At 38.5% G+C, this 12,903-nt stretch overlaps 1 protein-coding gene across 2 annotated transcripts in view; it reads right to left on the bottom strand.

Moving 5' to 3' along the window:
• The window catches only part of opcml (opioid binding protein/cell adhesion molecule-like), a 404,984-nt gene that overhangs the window by 110,082 nt on the left and 281,999 nt on the right, over window positions 1-12,903 (bottom strand). The window lies entirely within an intron of this gene.

Here is a 12,903-nt window from a genome sequence, read left to right as displayed (position 1 = left end):
TGTCAGTACCACAGTCCAGGATGAGGCAACGAACATCAATGAATACATCAGGAAGATGGCCCCAACCAACCGGGTGCTCAGTAAATACCTCAGGCAGCAGAAACCTAATATTACCCTAATATGATCACTTTAGCTGTATTTCCATGTTATTACCCCCAGTTCTTGGGCTCTTATTATCCTATTACATAAATTTCAGGGTAATATTACTCAACTGTAAACACTGCTTTTACCATGATATTACTTGGATATTAAGTGGTTATTAATTTGGTAATTTCATGGTAATAACTTATTACCCAAAATTACCCCATTAGTATGTTCTTGTTTCCTGCTTCTTATCCTACTATTACCACTTTACTACTGAGCTGTAATAGAAAGTGCTACTATTCTGACCAATTGCAACAGCACATTTCATGCACATTGACAAATACATTTTAAAATTAGGATTACATTAGGATCACAGTAAGGGAGGATGTCAAATGATGCAGCAAATACATTTTCTATTAAAAGTAAAAACTACTAGAGAATAAACAGAGTTAGAACGGTTTTATTTTTACCCTTGAAACCATTGGCAGTTTTTATTTCTTTAATTTGCAGTGCAGTGCAATTCTCTCTCTGCCAATGTAAGTCAACACAGCTCACCAAGCAGCCTCTTTCTTTCTCTCATCTATATGACAGTAATCATTTGAATAAGGCAATATTTGTTTAATTACATTTTGAATTCAGGTGTTTAAGTGACTGTATCAGTCTTCACAATTCACAGAAAAAATAATGAGAAATAGGGTATTGTTTTCTTTTATACATGTACATGTGCCTGCTTGTAATAAATTAAAGCAGTAGTATCAAAAATATCAATTCAGTAGTTACAAGGTTGAGCTCAAACTACTCCGTTCTATCCATAATGTGAATCCTGGCGCCTTGCAGGATTCACATTATGAAGCAGTAGGTACCTCATTTAGAACATTTTGAACTGCACTTTGGAGCAGTGTTTCAAAACACAATCCCAGTGCTTCGGGCGCTCGACAAAGTGTCGAAACGTTACTATAGAGTGTCACATTCCTAATAATAACAACACAATGAAACCTGGTATAGTAGGTGAAGCAATGTTACCTTAGCAATGGAAAGTCAGTGATGGGCAAAATGAGGCTTTGTGAAACACTAAATGTTCAAAGCAACATCACAGCAGCTTTCACGAAATGCAAAATTGGACATTTAAAGGTGTTTAGATACTGTTGTCGTTATGCTGTCGTTATCTCGCTCATAGATGTTTGAATATTTCATTTAGGCTTTTACACATTTTTCCCAGACAAACGTACTTATCGATCGAATATATTTTTGTTAGCAGAAAAAATTAAATAGTGAGAGTTAGAGCTGAAAATTTTGGCTGTTTTATTTTTCGTTTTGAAAGCACATGCGGTTTTAATTGAGATAATTAAATGAATTTATAGCGCAGTACCACTCTCCCTTTGCTGACCTGAGTCACTAGAGCTCACTTTCTTTCTCCCTTTCTATCATCTGTATGACAGCAGTCATTGAAATAAGTCAATATTTATTTAAATACACTTTGGATTTTAGTGTTTAAGTGAGTGGATAGTCTACATCAGTTTTCACAGTACACAGCAAAAATATTAATGTGACAGTGAGTATTTTGTTCTTTTATACATGTGCATGTGTCTGCTTGTAATAAATTGAAAAACTGGTATTAAAAACAGTCAAAGGAGCTTGCAGCCTTTGACTACGATGACCTGGATGACTGAGAACCTTCACAGACGGTATTAAAAAAAAAATTTCTACAATTACAAAGTTCAGCACAAATTGCTGTTGCATCCAGACTGGGAATCCTGGTGCCTCACCTGCCCAGAAGGAGCAGCCACCTGTTCAAACTGGAGGGAAACACACCAAAACTAAATCAACCATGGTCACATGACCTGGGTGTTTTGAACCACACTTCAGAGCAGTGTTTCGAAACATCTACGTTTGGAGATCTTGGGAAGGTATTGAAATGTTAAGCATCCCTTCCCTAGCAAATCATATGCATTAAAAATAATATACTGTGGTGTTTAAAATGTACATTTATTAGAAAAATGGTGAATATGAAAGTGTTTTAACTGCTCAATCACTTTGTCACACCCATATGTTTTTATGTGCCACTACTGCATGTCCTTAACTTTGTCTTCTCTCTCTCTCTCTTCTGTTGAGTTCTCTCTGTCTTTCTCTTTTACATCTTCTTGTTCCCTCCTTGCGCCAGGTTTTGCCTGAGGTCTCCTCCTATTTAAAATGTCTTTTTCCCCATCATTGCCAAGTGCTTGCTCACAGGGTAACATTAAATCATTGGTGTTCTCCCTCTATCATTGTTGGGTCTTTACCTGAATGTTGTTGTGAAGTTGCACTATATATCAAAAACACATAATCAGTCTTATTTCTGACTCTGAAAAATTACAATACTCAGTCTGGCATTATTATTTATATATATTTTTTCCATTTAAAAAATAATAAATACTAAAAGCATTACATGGATGTATTACACTTCATGGACACAGATTTATATCCAAGTTCATATTTTCTTTGCAACAACAATATGAGTGCTATCCAGGTGCACTTGCTGTTTGTGTTCTCACAGGTGAAGCAGGCTGTGAGCAAAAAGGTTGGATGAAGCTGAATACTGATCAGAGGAATGAGGCAATTCACTGTGTTCCTCCCAGCAAGCCATAATATCTGATCTATGTGTATGTCTTTTTAAACAAGCTGTGCCAGTCACAGTGTGTGATGAAAATGGCTCATCAACTACGCAGCAGAGACCAGACCAGTGCCTGTGAGAGGAAAATAACTGTTTTATGGAATGTTCTGAATAATGAATAATTATATATCTGCAGCTAGAGCTTTTCATTGCCTTTGCATTTAAATGTTTAACACTGACCCATATATTATTATAACCGTTAAGGGAAGAGCACAAAAGTCTGGGTTTTGCACATCTCATAACCAAAATCACTGGACCCATTAAATACGTCAGCTGATGTGTCTTTGGACCAATTCATCTATCACAAAATTACTTTACACTAAGGATACATTATATGCAAGATATTCATATTTCATATTTATATCTTGAGCATAAATTTAAATTTAATACTCTGAAATCCCACACTTAAAAAGCTATCTTCAGTGACTTTAGATTTAACTGATTTGAGAAGAAATTAAACAAGAACAAACATTTGATCCATAAACATCTGAAGTAATACATTTTAGAGCTAACTGTTTTCAACAGCAGTGTTTATGACTATATGAAAATCTTATTTTATTGCTCTAATACAGCCTACAGTTATCTAGATTTAGGCAAATAACCCAGGAGGAAAACTTTTAAAACAAAAGTTTGTTGGGCCATGCTTCAGGCATGGCACCTCAGCCTAAGAGCTGAATACATTAGTACTCCAACATGGCTGAGAGTGTTACCACAATGGTCAATTGGTGGTACTGTCTGGAACTGATTTGAAAGGCAGATATTCAAAAATTTGCAGCATTTGGACAGAGTAGCAAAGCATTAGTTTTGTTAATTTCTCATTTGGTCTTTTTTTCTTTTTTTTTTACAAGTAACTTCTTGTAGTGAGTTGCAGCTAGACAGAGTATTCTATGAATAGCTAAACTTTTTGACACCAGAGGGACCTGAGAGATCTGACCCAGGGAATGCCTGTTTCAGCAAACCCTTGTAGCATGGCATCAAAGAAAAGCTGACTTGAACGGCATAAAATGGTTCATACAGCCAAACTAGAGTTGTGAAAAATCTATAACTACAGGCAACACACTAGGTCCTCTAGAGGCCTGCTCTGTTTTTATCATGAAAGCCAAGATAACCTGATGGATGAGCCAAAGACACAAATGGAATGCATAGAGAGCAAGCTATGTGCACTTGCTGTGCCGAGAGTTTCAACCCGCTATGTGCCAAGGGAAGTACAGGGCAGCGTAGTTAAGAAAAAACAGGGAAAAGAAAACATTTTTTTTTTGTTTAAGACTGTTGACCAATACAACTGACATTTCAAGGAGCTTTCGACAAGTTATTTAAAGCCCTGATAATTTCAGTGACAAAGTTTTGTCCTCTGCTGCTTTCAGAGAAACCAGAATCTCTTAAAATTGTAATAATTTTAATTTATTTATGCCATTTTCCATTATATTCATATGGAATCAGGTCATAGATGTAGTAGTCTAAAAGTCCTTGGTTTGCCACCTTTCTGTGGCTGGAGCTATGCTACTGGATACATAAAGTTCAGGTAGGGTGTCTTACTGTCTGGCCCCTCCTCTCAAGTGCTGAAAAGGAAAATTTGAATACCAGGTATATATTGAAATGTTGTGGTGCTTTGGTAACTTTTGATTGTTCTTATGATGGCTTTGGTATTGTGAAAATGAAGATGTTCTGGTCAACAACCACTTTGGCCAAAGTAGGACCTCCTTGCCACTTTGTGGTGTTGTTTCTAAGTGTTCAAACACATGCAGTTACACTGAAAAAGGATGCTGCAGTATTTAAGGTGTGGTCAATAACAGGGAAGTGGCAAGACTATTTGCTCATCGAACAAAGAGAAGTGAGGTCCTTAAAGTTGGGACCATAGTTTAACAACCACTTGATGTTAATTTAGAATCCTTGGGTCCTTTCCTGCTACAGTACACATTACAAAGCACTTCAAGATGCTATTCTTTCTTGCAATTTAACTGCAGTCTGTCCACCTCCTGTGTGCAGTCACTGTGGAAGCAGATGCCCTATATTCCTGAGGGTATTAGCTGACAAGGTCACATAGCTGATTGATGTTAGCCTCCAGCATCCTTTCCTTTGTATAGGTTCACCACCAATCTCCATTCTGGAGGTGCTACAGAAAGGAGTACCCAGGGGGCCTAAAAACTTCTCTAAAACCTCTTGTGGATTTCCTGGTTGTTCTTTGTCAGGGGACAGTATCTACTGTATTCATTCATCTGTAACTTCAGGCTGTAACTTCAGTTTGTGTCCTTTCCTAGAAAACAACACACAACTCTTAACAAAGTTTAGTACGTTTTAAGTGTTAACTTCGCATTTCATCTCATTGGGTGTTGGAATAAGTATGTAAGGTGTTTCACTGTATAACCAATAAAATGCATACTTGCTTAGATTAATGTCAACATTATCAGTTTTGCTATAATACTCACACAACCAATATTATGCATGACAGTCACAGAAAAATTTGTTTAACAACCACTGGAAGAATTATTACACTAGGGTCTAGGTCTCTTTTTTTCCATCTCTCAATCTTTACCTACTTAATGTAAATAATTGTTCTGTGACAGTGTATTTTCTTGAATTGCAAAAACAATAGTTTTTGTATCCAGTGGACACTCATCTGAAGCAGATTCAAATTCACAATATGTGAGCGCTGAAAAATAGATTTTACAGTTAGCTAGAAACAACATGTACTGTACCATATTTTGCCAGTCATCCAATCTTTTTTCCACCACAAACTTTGTTATTTAAAACACTTAATTAGGGATGGTAGTATTTTGTAGGTGTTTTTCTTCTTAGAAATATATGAACAAATCCTGAAAAAGACCAGGGACATGCATTACTGTTAGGGCAGTATCAATAAAGCAACACAAAGACTACATAAAATATACTGAATGGATGTCTAGCAGTTGTCTGTCAGCTATCTTGTATCCATGTTAATTTAAACTACCAGCTAGATGACCTCTGAGCTGAGCGGGAGTAACACTGTGGATACAGAGCAGCGCTAATGATGTGGACAAGTAGAAGTTTCCGGCAAGTAAACCCCCTCCCACCCACCCCCCAACACACACGCACACATACACACACACACACACACACACATGCACACACACACACACGCACACACACACACACACACACACATACAAACACAAACACACACAAAAAAACTAAACTTTCTTGGCAACAATACGGTGCAAATACAGTTAACTGCTGGCAGTGAAATACAGAAATATTCTGATGCAGTTGTCCCCTGAGTACAAAAGAAACAGGGAACAAACAGTGGGGTGGCTGTAGCTCAGGAGGTAGAGCTGGTCACCTACTGATCGGAAGGTTGGTGGTTCAATCCCTGGCTCCTCCAGTCTGCATGTCAAGTATCCTTGGGCAAGATACTAACCCCAACTTGCTCTCCGATGCATCCATCGGAGTGTGAATGTACTTAGAAAGCACTACGTATAGATAAAGTGCTTGTGAGAATGGGTGTGATTGGGTGAATGAGGCATGTTGTATAGAGCGCTTTGAGTACTCCGGGAGAGTAGAAAAGCGCTATATAAGAATGCTTGACTTACATTGATCATGTTGCTAAGATAATTTAACTCTATTGTGAAGTCATGGGTGAGAGCCAACCAGCTAACCGGCCACTCTTGCTTGGTTCATTTCAATAAATTTAATAAAACTTTGCCTCAACTGTTTAGGGATTGGAGCAATTTTTATATATAATTTGCCATTTCTGTAGACTCAAAAGTAATTAGATTTTTTTATAATAATTGATTTTTTACATTTACAATACATTGTGGTTACACATATATTTGGGTTTGCACAGTGGAATACTTTGCTATAATGCAGCTCTTTCTGGATGAATACTGCGCACCTCCTGGGTTAACAGGTTTATCAAAAAGTCCCAAACATTTGTCTATACATAGATTCCAGTAATGCCTAACAAATGACCTCAACCCTGTTTCAAAAACTATTAAAAAAAGAAAAAAAATTACACACATGCTTACTGAAAAATGGTCTGCTAAGTCACACCTCCTCATCACTCATCCTAAACACAGGTACGCCACAGGGTTGTGTGCTTACCCCCCTCCTTTATTCCCTGTTCACACACGACTGTGTTGCTAAACATAAGTTCAACACCATTATCAAGTTTGTGGATGACACAACCATCATAGGCCTCATCACAGACAACAATGAGACGGCCTATAGAGAGGAGGTGATGGCACTGTACAAGTGGTGCCTGGAAAATAACCTGTCTCTCAATATCAGCAAAACTAGAGAAATGATAGTGGACTACCGGAAATGACCAGTCAGGGAACACCAGTCCATCCACATCAATGGTGTCAAGGTCGAAAGGGTCAGCAACTTCAAATTCCTTGGAGTCAACATCTCCTGGACCCTTCACACAGACACTGCTATCAGGAAAGCTCGCCAGTGGCTCTACTTCCTGAGGAGGCTGAGGAAGTTTGGCATGAACTTTCACAAGTACATTGTACACTCTGCACTAGTCACTTCATTCTTATTAGTATTTAAACAAATGAAAACCCTACTCTGTGCAATACTGTATTAACTGCCACTAAAAATGTTGTACTGTTCAGTTTGTACTGCTGCTCACTCCTGCCACTTTATATATTTAGTCTGTTAACTTTTTTTTACTATATTTTATAAACATTTTGCTCTTACTATTTTTTACTTACTATACTGCTGAGTGACAGTCTGCTGCTCTTCAAATAAATTTGATTGCAATGTTGACCCTGTGCTAACTTGCATATGACAAATAAAACTGAAACTGAAACTGAACTGAAGTCAGGTGCTTTAAGCACTTAAATCAGTCAGAAGAAGGTAACATGGAGAAAAAGGATCAAGTAAAGACCTATAAAATAAAAAAAACCCAAAAAAACCCACATCCATATCTACAATCTGTGAGTCTTTCAGCAGACAGAAGTGAAGGCTGATTCCCCAAAAGAAGAGTGATGGAAAGGTTACAGTCTTTAGTTGAAGATATCCTTGTTGCTTCGATAGATTCTCTGGGGCGAAAATATTAAAAAATAAAGCAATGGAGGAGGCACCAAACCATTTAAATCTTAAAACACCACATACATATTGGAAAATAATTTCAAAACTCATTAAGTGATGTTTCTCCAGAATCTTGCAGTGGTGATATTGCACAGATTTTATGTTCAGCATTTTTAAAGTTTCTTTATAAAGTGATTCCAGTGGTTTAATGACTGTTTCCCGTATGACATATGAGAAAAAATCATGGCGTGCATGGTCTTGGCAGAATCCATTTCAATGCAGTCTCTAATGTGCCTAAAATTGATCCGATTATACTTAATAGTTTTCATGATTTTCTTAATGTGATTCTTAAAACAAAGATTTAAGTCAAGATCATCCCAAGACATTTAAACTCACTTCCACTTTCAGTCTTCTCATCGTTAATAAAAAAAATTCTGCTCTAGCAAACTGTTTTGTTTTTTTGTTCTTTTTTTGTTTTGGGGGTTTTTTGGGGAGGGGGGCGTGCTATCTTAGTCATCAGCTTGTTTGTTTGTTCACTGTACATTTATGTTGGAATTCATATTATGGCAAGAACCAATCAGCTATGTAAAGAGAAATGACAGTACATCATTACTTTAAGCACTGAGGGTCAGTCAGTCTGGAAAATTGCTAAAACTTTGAATGTGTTCCCAAGTGCAGTGGCAAAAACCATAAAACGCTACGACAAAACTGGCTCACATGAGAACCGCCCCAGGAAAGAACGATCACGAGTCACCTCTGCTGCTGAGGATAAATTCATCTGAGTCACCAGCCTCAGAATTCACAAGTTAACAGCACCTCAGATTAGACCCCAGATAAATGCTGCACAGTTCCAGTAGCAGACATATCTCTACATTAACTGTTCAAAGAAGACTGTGCGAATGAGGCCTTTATGGTCAAATACCTGCTAAGAATCCACGACTAAGGAAAAGCAACAAGGAGAAAAAATTTGTTTGGGCCAAGAAACACAAGGAATGGACATTAGACCAGTGGAAATCTGTGCTTTGGTCTGAAGATTGCAAATTTGAGATCTTTGGTTCCACCTGCGTTGTCTTTGCACGATGCGAAAAAGGTGAATGCATGGTCTCAAGATGCATGATGAAGGCAAAAGGGCCAACAAGTGACAAATCGGTGAACAACAAGTGACAAATGGGTTAACAAGTGCTCAGTATCTCTGGGAACTCCTTCAACACTGTTGAAAAAAGAGTGTGCAAAGCATTAATTAGGCTAATTTGAAGAATCAAAATATAAAACCTGTTTTGAGTTATTTCAGTTTTTTATTTACTGTATAATTCCATATGTGCTCATTCATATGCCTTCAGTGAGAATCTTCAATGTAAAAAGTCATGAAAATAAAGAGAAACCATGAAATGAGAAGCTATATCCAAACTTCTGATTAGCCTCTGTCTGAAACAGCTGGCATGATGTGGAAGCTCCTTTACCTGCCACATCAGGTCGTGCACAGTAAGGGGCTATACATATCCCTGAGGGGGCACCCGTACTGAGACTGCATCAGTATGCATCTTCGTCATTAATAGAAGATTACCTGCACAAATTTCCAGTCCTACCAGTGCATTAGCAACATCGTGCTAATTTAATAATAGTAATAATGCATTTTATTTGAGGATGCATTTCAGAAACCCAAGGTCACCTTACAAAGAACAAAATTAATAAAAGGAACAATAATCATAAAATACATAAAATAAGTTAAAATGGCAAAACAGAACTTGACAACAGATAAAATCAGCACTAAAGCGAATAAACCAGTTTAAACAGATGTGTTTTGAGCTGTGTCTTAAATATGGAAAGGGAGTCAATATTTCTTATGGCTGGAGGAAGAGAGTTCCAGAGCGACTGAAAGCTCTGTTCCCCATAGTAATAAGGTGTGAGGACGGAACAGTAAGATGAATAGCAGATGATGATCTGAGAGGGCGGGAAACAGTGGTGATGTGGAGCAGGTCACACAAATATGAAGGAGCAGATTTATGGATACACTTGTATGTAAGAAGTAAGATTTTAAAATTTATCCTGGCTTCTATGGGCAACCAGTGAAGCTGCTGAAGAACTGGGGTAATATGAGCACTTAACGGAGTACGGGTTATGATCCGAGCTGCAGAATTTTGAAGAAGTTGGAGTTTATGAAGGGACCTTTTAGGGAGAACAAATAGGAGGGAATTGCAGTAATCAATGCGGGATGTAATAAGACTATGAACAAGGATGGCAGCAGAATGGGGAGTAAGGAAGGGACGGAGTCGGTTAATATTACGTAAGTGGAAGTATGCAGACCGGGTTATGTAATTAATGTGAGACTGGAATGAAAGAGTATTATCAAGTATGACACCCAAACTCTTAACCTGAGGGGAGGGAAGGGTAGGAGAATTTTCAATGTTAATGGAAAAACTGTTGGATTTGGTTAAGATAGATGGTGTACCAACAAGTAAAACTTCAGTTTTATTACTGTTAAGTTTGAGAAAATTGGAGGAGAACCAGGATCTAATCTCAGTAAGACAGTTTGAGAGGGAGGTAGGTGGGAGGGATGAATTGGGTTTAGAAGAAATGTAGAGCTGGGTGTCATCGGCATAACAATGAAAATTTATATTATATTTTCAGAATATATGACCAAGAGGGAGCATATAAATAATGAATAAAAGAGGCCCTAATACTGAACCCTGGGGCACACCAGCAGAAACAGGATAGAGAGTTGAAGAATGGGAGTGTGGTCTGAGAGATAGGCGGTAAACCAGGCAAGGGGGGTGTGACTAATGCCAACGGATGCTAACTGGTTCAGGAGAATATTGTGAGAAATGGTATCAAATGCCGCACTAAGATCAAGAAGGATGACAATGGATAGGAGACCAGAATCAGCTGCCATCAGAAGGTCATTGGTAATCCTTAATAGCGCAGTTTCTGTGCTATGATTGGGGCGGAAACCAGATTGAAATTGTTCATAGAGATTATGGTCATTGAGATGTTAATGAAGCTGGGAGGCGACAACTTTTTTAAGAATTTTTTAAATAAAGGGGAGATTTGATATAGGGCGAAGATTATCAAAGTTATTGCGGTCTGCACCAGGCTTTTTGAGAATTGGAATAACAGAAGCATTTTTCAGAGATGAAGGAATGATTCCAGTGTTAAGGGAGGAATGAATAATATTGGTTATGAGAGGTGCTAACAAGGGAAGACAGGCTTTAACTAACACAGTGGGGAGAGGGTCAAGTTGACAGGTGGATGACTTAGATTTTTTAATAAAATTAGATACATCAGTTATGGAGGGAAGAGTAAAGCTTGAAAATAACTGACAGGAAGACAGTGGGGGAAACAGGAAGTCTACTTCAGAGTCAGAAGCTCCTAAAGAGTTAAGTTGATGGTGAATACCTGAGATTTTACAAGTGAAAAAAGAGATAAGAGAGTTGCAAAAATCAAAATGGCCTGTATGGTAAATGGCCTGTATTTGTATAGCGCTTTTCTAGTCCCTAAGGACCCCAAAGCGCTTTACACAACCTGTCATCCACCCATTCACGCACACATTCACACACTGGTGATGGCAAGCTACATTGTAGCCACAGCCACCCTGGGGCGCACTGACAAAATCAACAGAATACATGTGGGAGGGGAATGTGTCTGGAGGTTTTGTCATTTTACTGAACAATGAAAAGAGAGACCAGGAGTTACCTTCATTAGAACTAATTAAACCAGAGTAGTAAGCAGATTTGGCTGAGGCAATGCAGTCCTTATAGAATAAAACATGATCATTGTACATTTCTTTATGTACAATAAGTCCGGTATTCTTGAATAGACGTTTGAGTTGGCGTCCTTTAGCTTTAAGATGACGCAGGTCGGGGGTAAACCATGGTGCTGAATGGGAAAATGAGACAGTTCGATGTTTAAGGGGAGCAAATATGTTAAGAAGGTTATGAAGGTTGACATTATAATGGCAAACGAGTTCATGAGGGGTTGAGGAGCTGTGAATAGATGGAAGGTCATGGACGGCAGATGAAAAAACAGCTGGGTTAATATTACTAATTTTCCTAAAAGTGATATTACGAGAGATACAGGTTTTGGAAGCGATTATGTTTGCATCAAAAGAATTATACATATGATCAGACTGGGGAAACAATGTGGCTTTATAATGGGTGGGGGTAATGCCAGAACAACAGACCAAATCCAGGATATGACCTTTAGAATGGGTAGGGGATTTTATGTACTGTAGAAGCCCAAAACTTTCCAGGCAGGAGGTAAAATCTCTGGAAAGAGGGATTTTATCATTGTCCATATCAATATTGAAGTCACCAACAATTATCAGATTTGGAGAAAGTACAGAGAAATGAGTGAGAAGAGCAGAAAATTCAGTTAAAATCTCCTTATTTAGCTTAGGTGGCTGATAAACAGTACATATGATGGTGGGGTAGATACAGGGAGCTGTAGTGCAATGTATTCAAATGAATGGGAGGGAGGGGCAGAGACAGGGACAACTTTCCAGTGCTTCCGGTAAATTATCGCGAGACCTCTGCCCCCCACCAGTAGGCAGCGGGTGAAGTGCCTTGCCCAAGGACACAACGACCGAGACTGTCCAAGCCGGGGCTCGAACCGGCAACCTTCCGATTACAAGGCGAACTCAAAACTCTTGAGCCACGATCAACCACCCATTGTGGTCAACAGCCCAGTCAGTCTTGCGGGGAGGATGACGAGTTTGTGACCAGATGGACAATATTGAGTTAGTGTCACTGATGATGGATAAAAAAAACCCAGGTGAGCATGAGCCACACCAACACCCTGTGGATCCGCATCTTAATCAGGGCCGAGCAGTGAACACAAACGGAGGGACCGAACAACCAGTTGACAGCTGCAGCGCAAGCAATAAAAGCCTGCAAATATTGCGAAAACAAGTCAAAACAGGGTTGCGCCTTAGATACTCGATTCAAATTGTCATCAGCAACTGAAAAAATTATAATAAAAATTGTAATAATAACCGGTGAGCAGCGGCAGCCAAGCGCGCCAGCGTTCACTCGACCAGAACCCACTCTGTAAAACCATTTCCTAAGTGTTATACACAATTATATGTCATTAAGGTAATTATTGAAATTATAGTTATAATAGTGTATAATAGCCATTAAAAATGGTTAGACCTAAATATTAACCAT

This window comes from Perissodus microlepis, chromosome 10 (genome assembly GCF_051167445.1).
Source record: "Perissodus microlepis isolate ML-2025 ecotype Zambia chromosome 10, ASM5116744v1, whole genome shotgun sequence".
NCBI lineage: Eukaryota > Metazoa > Chordata > Actinopteri > Cichliformes > Cichlidae > Perissodus > Perissodus microlepis.
The sequence above is the reverse complement of the archived record's forward strand: the minus strand, read 5'-3'. Positions and strand labels throughout refer to the sequence as shown.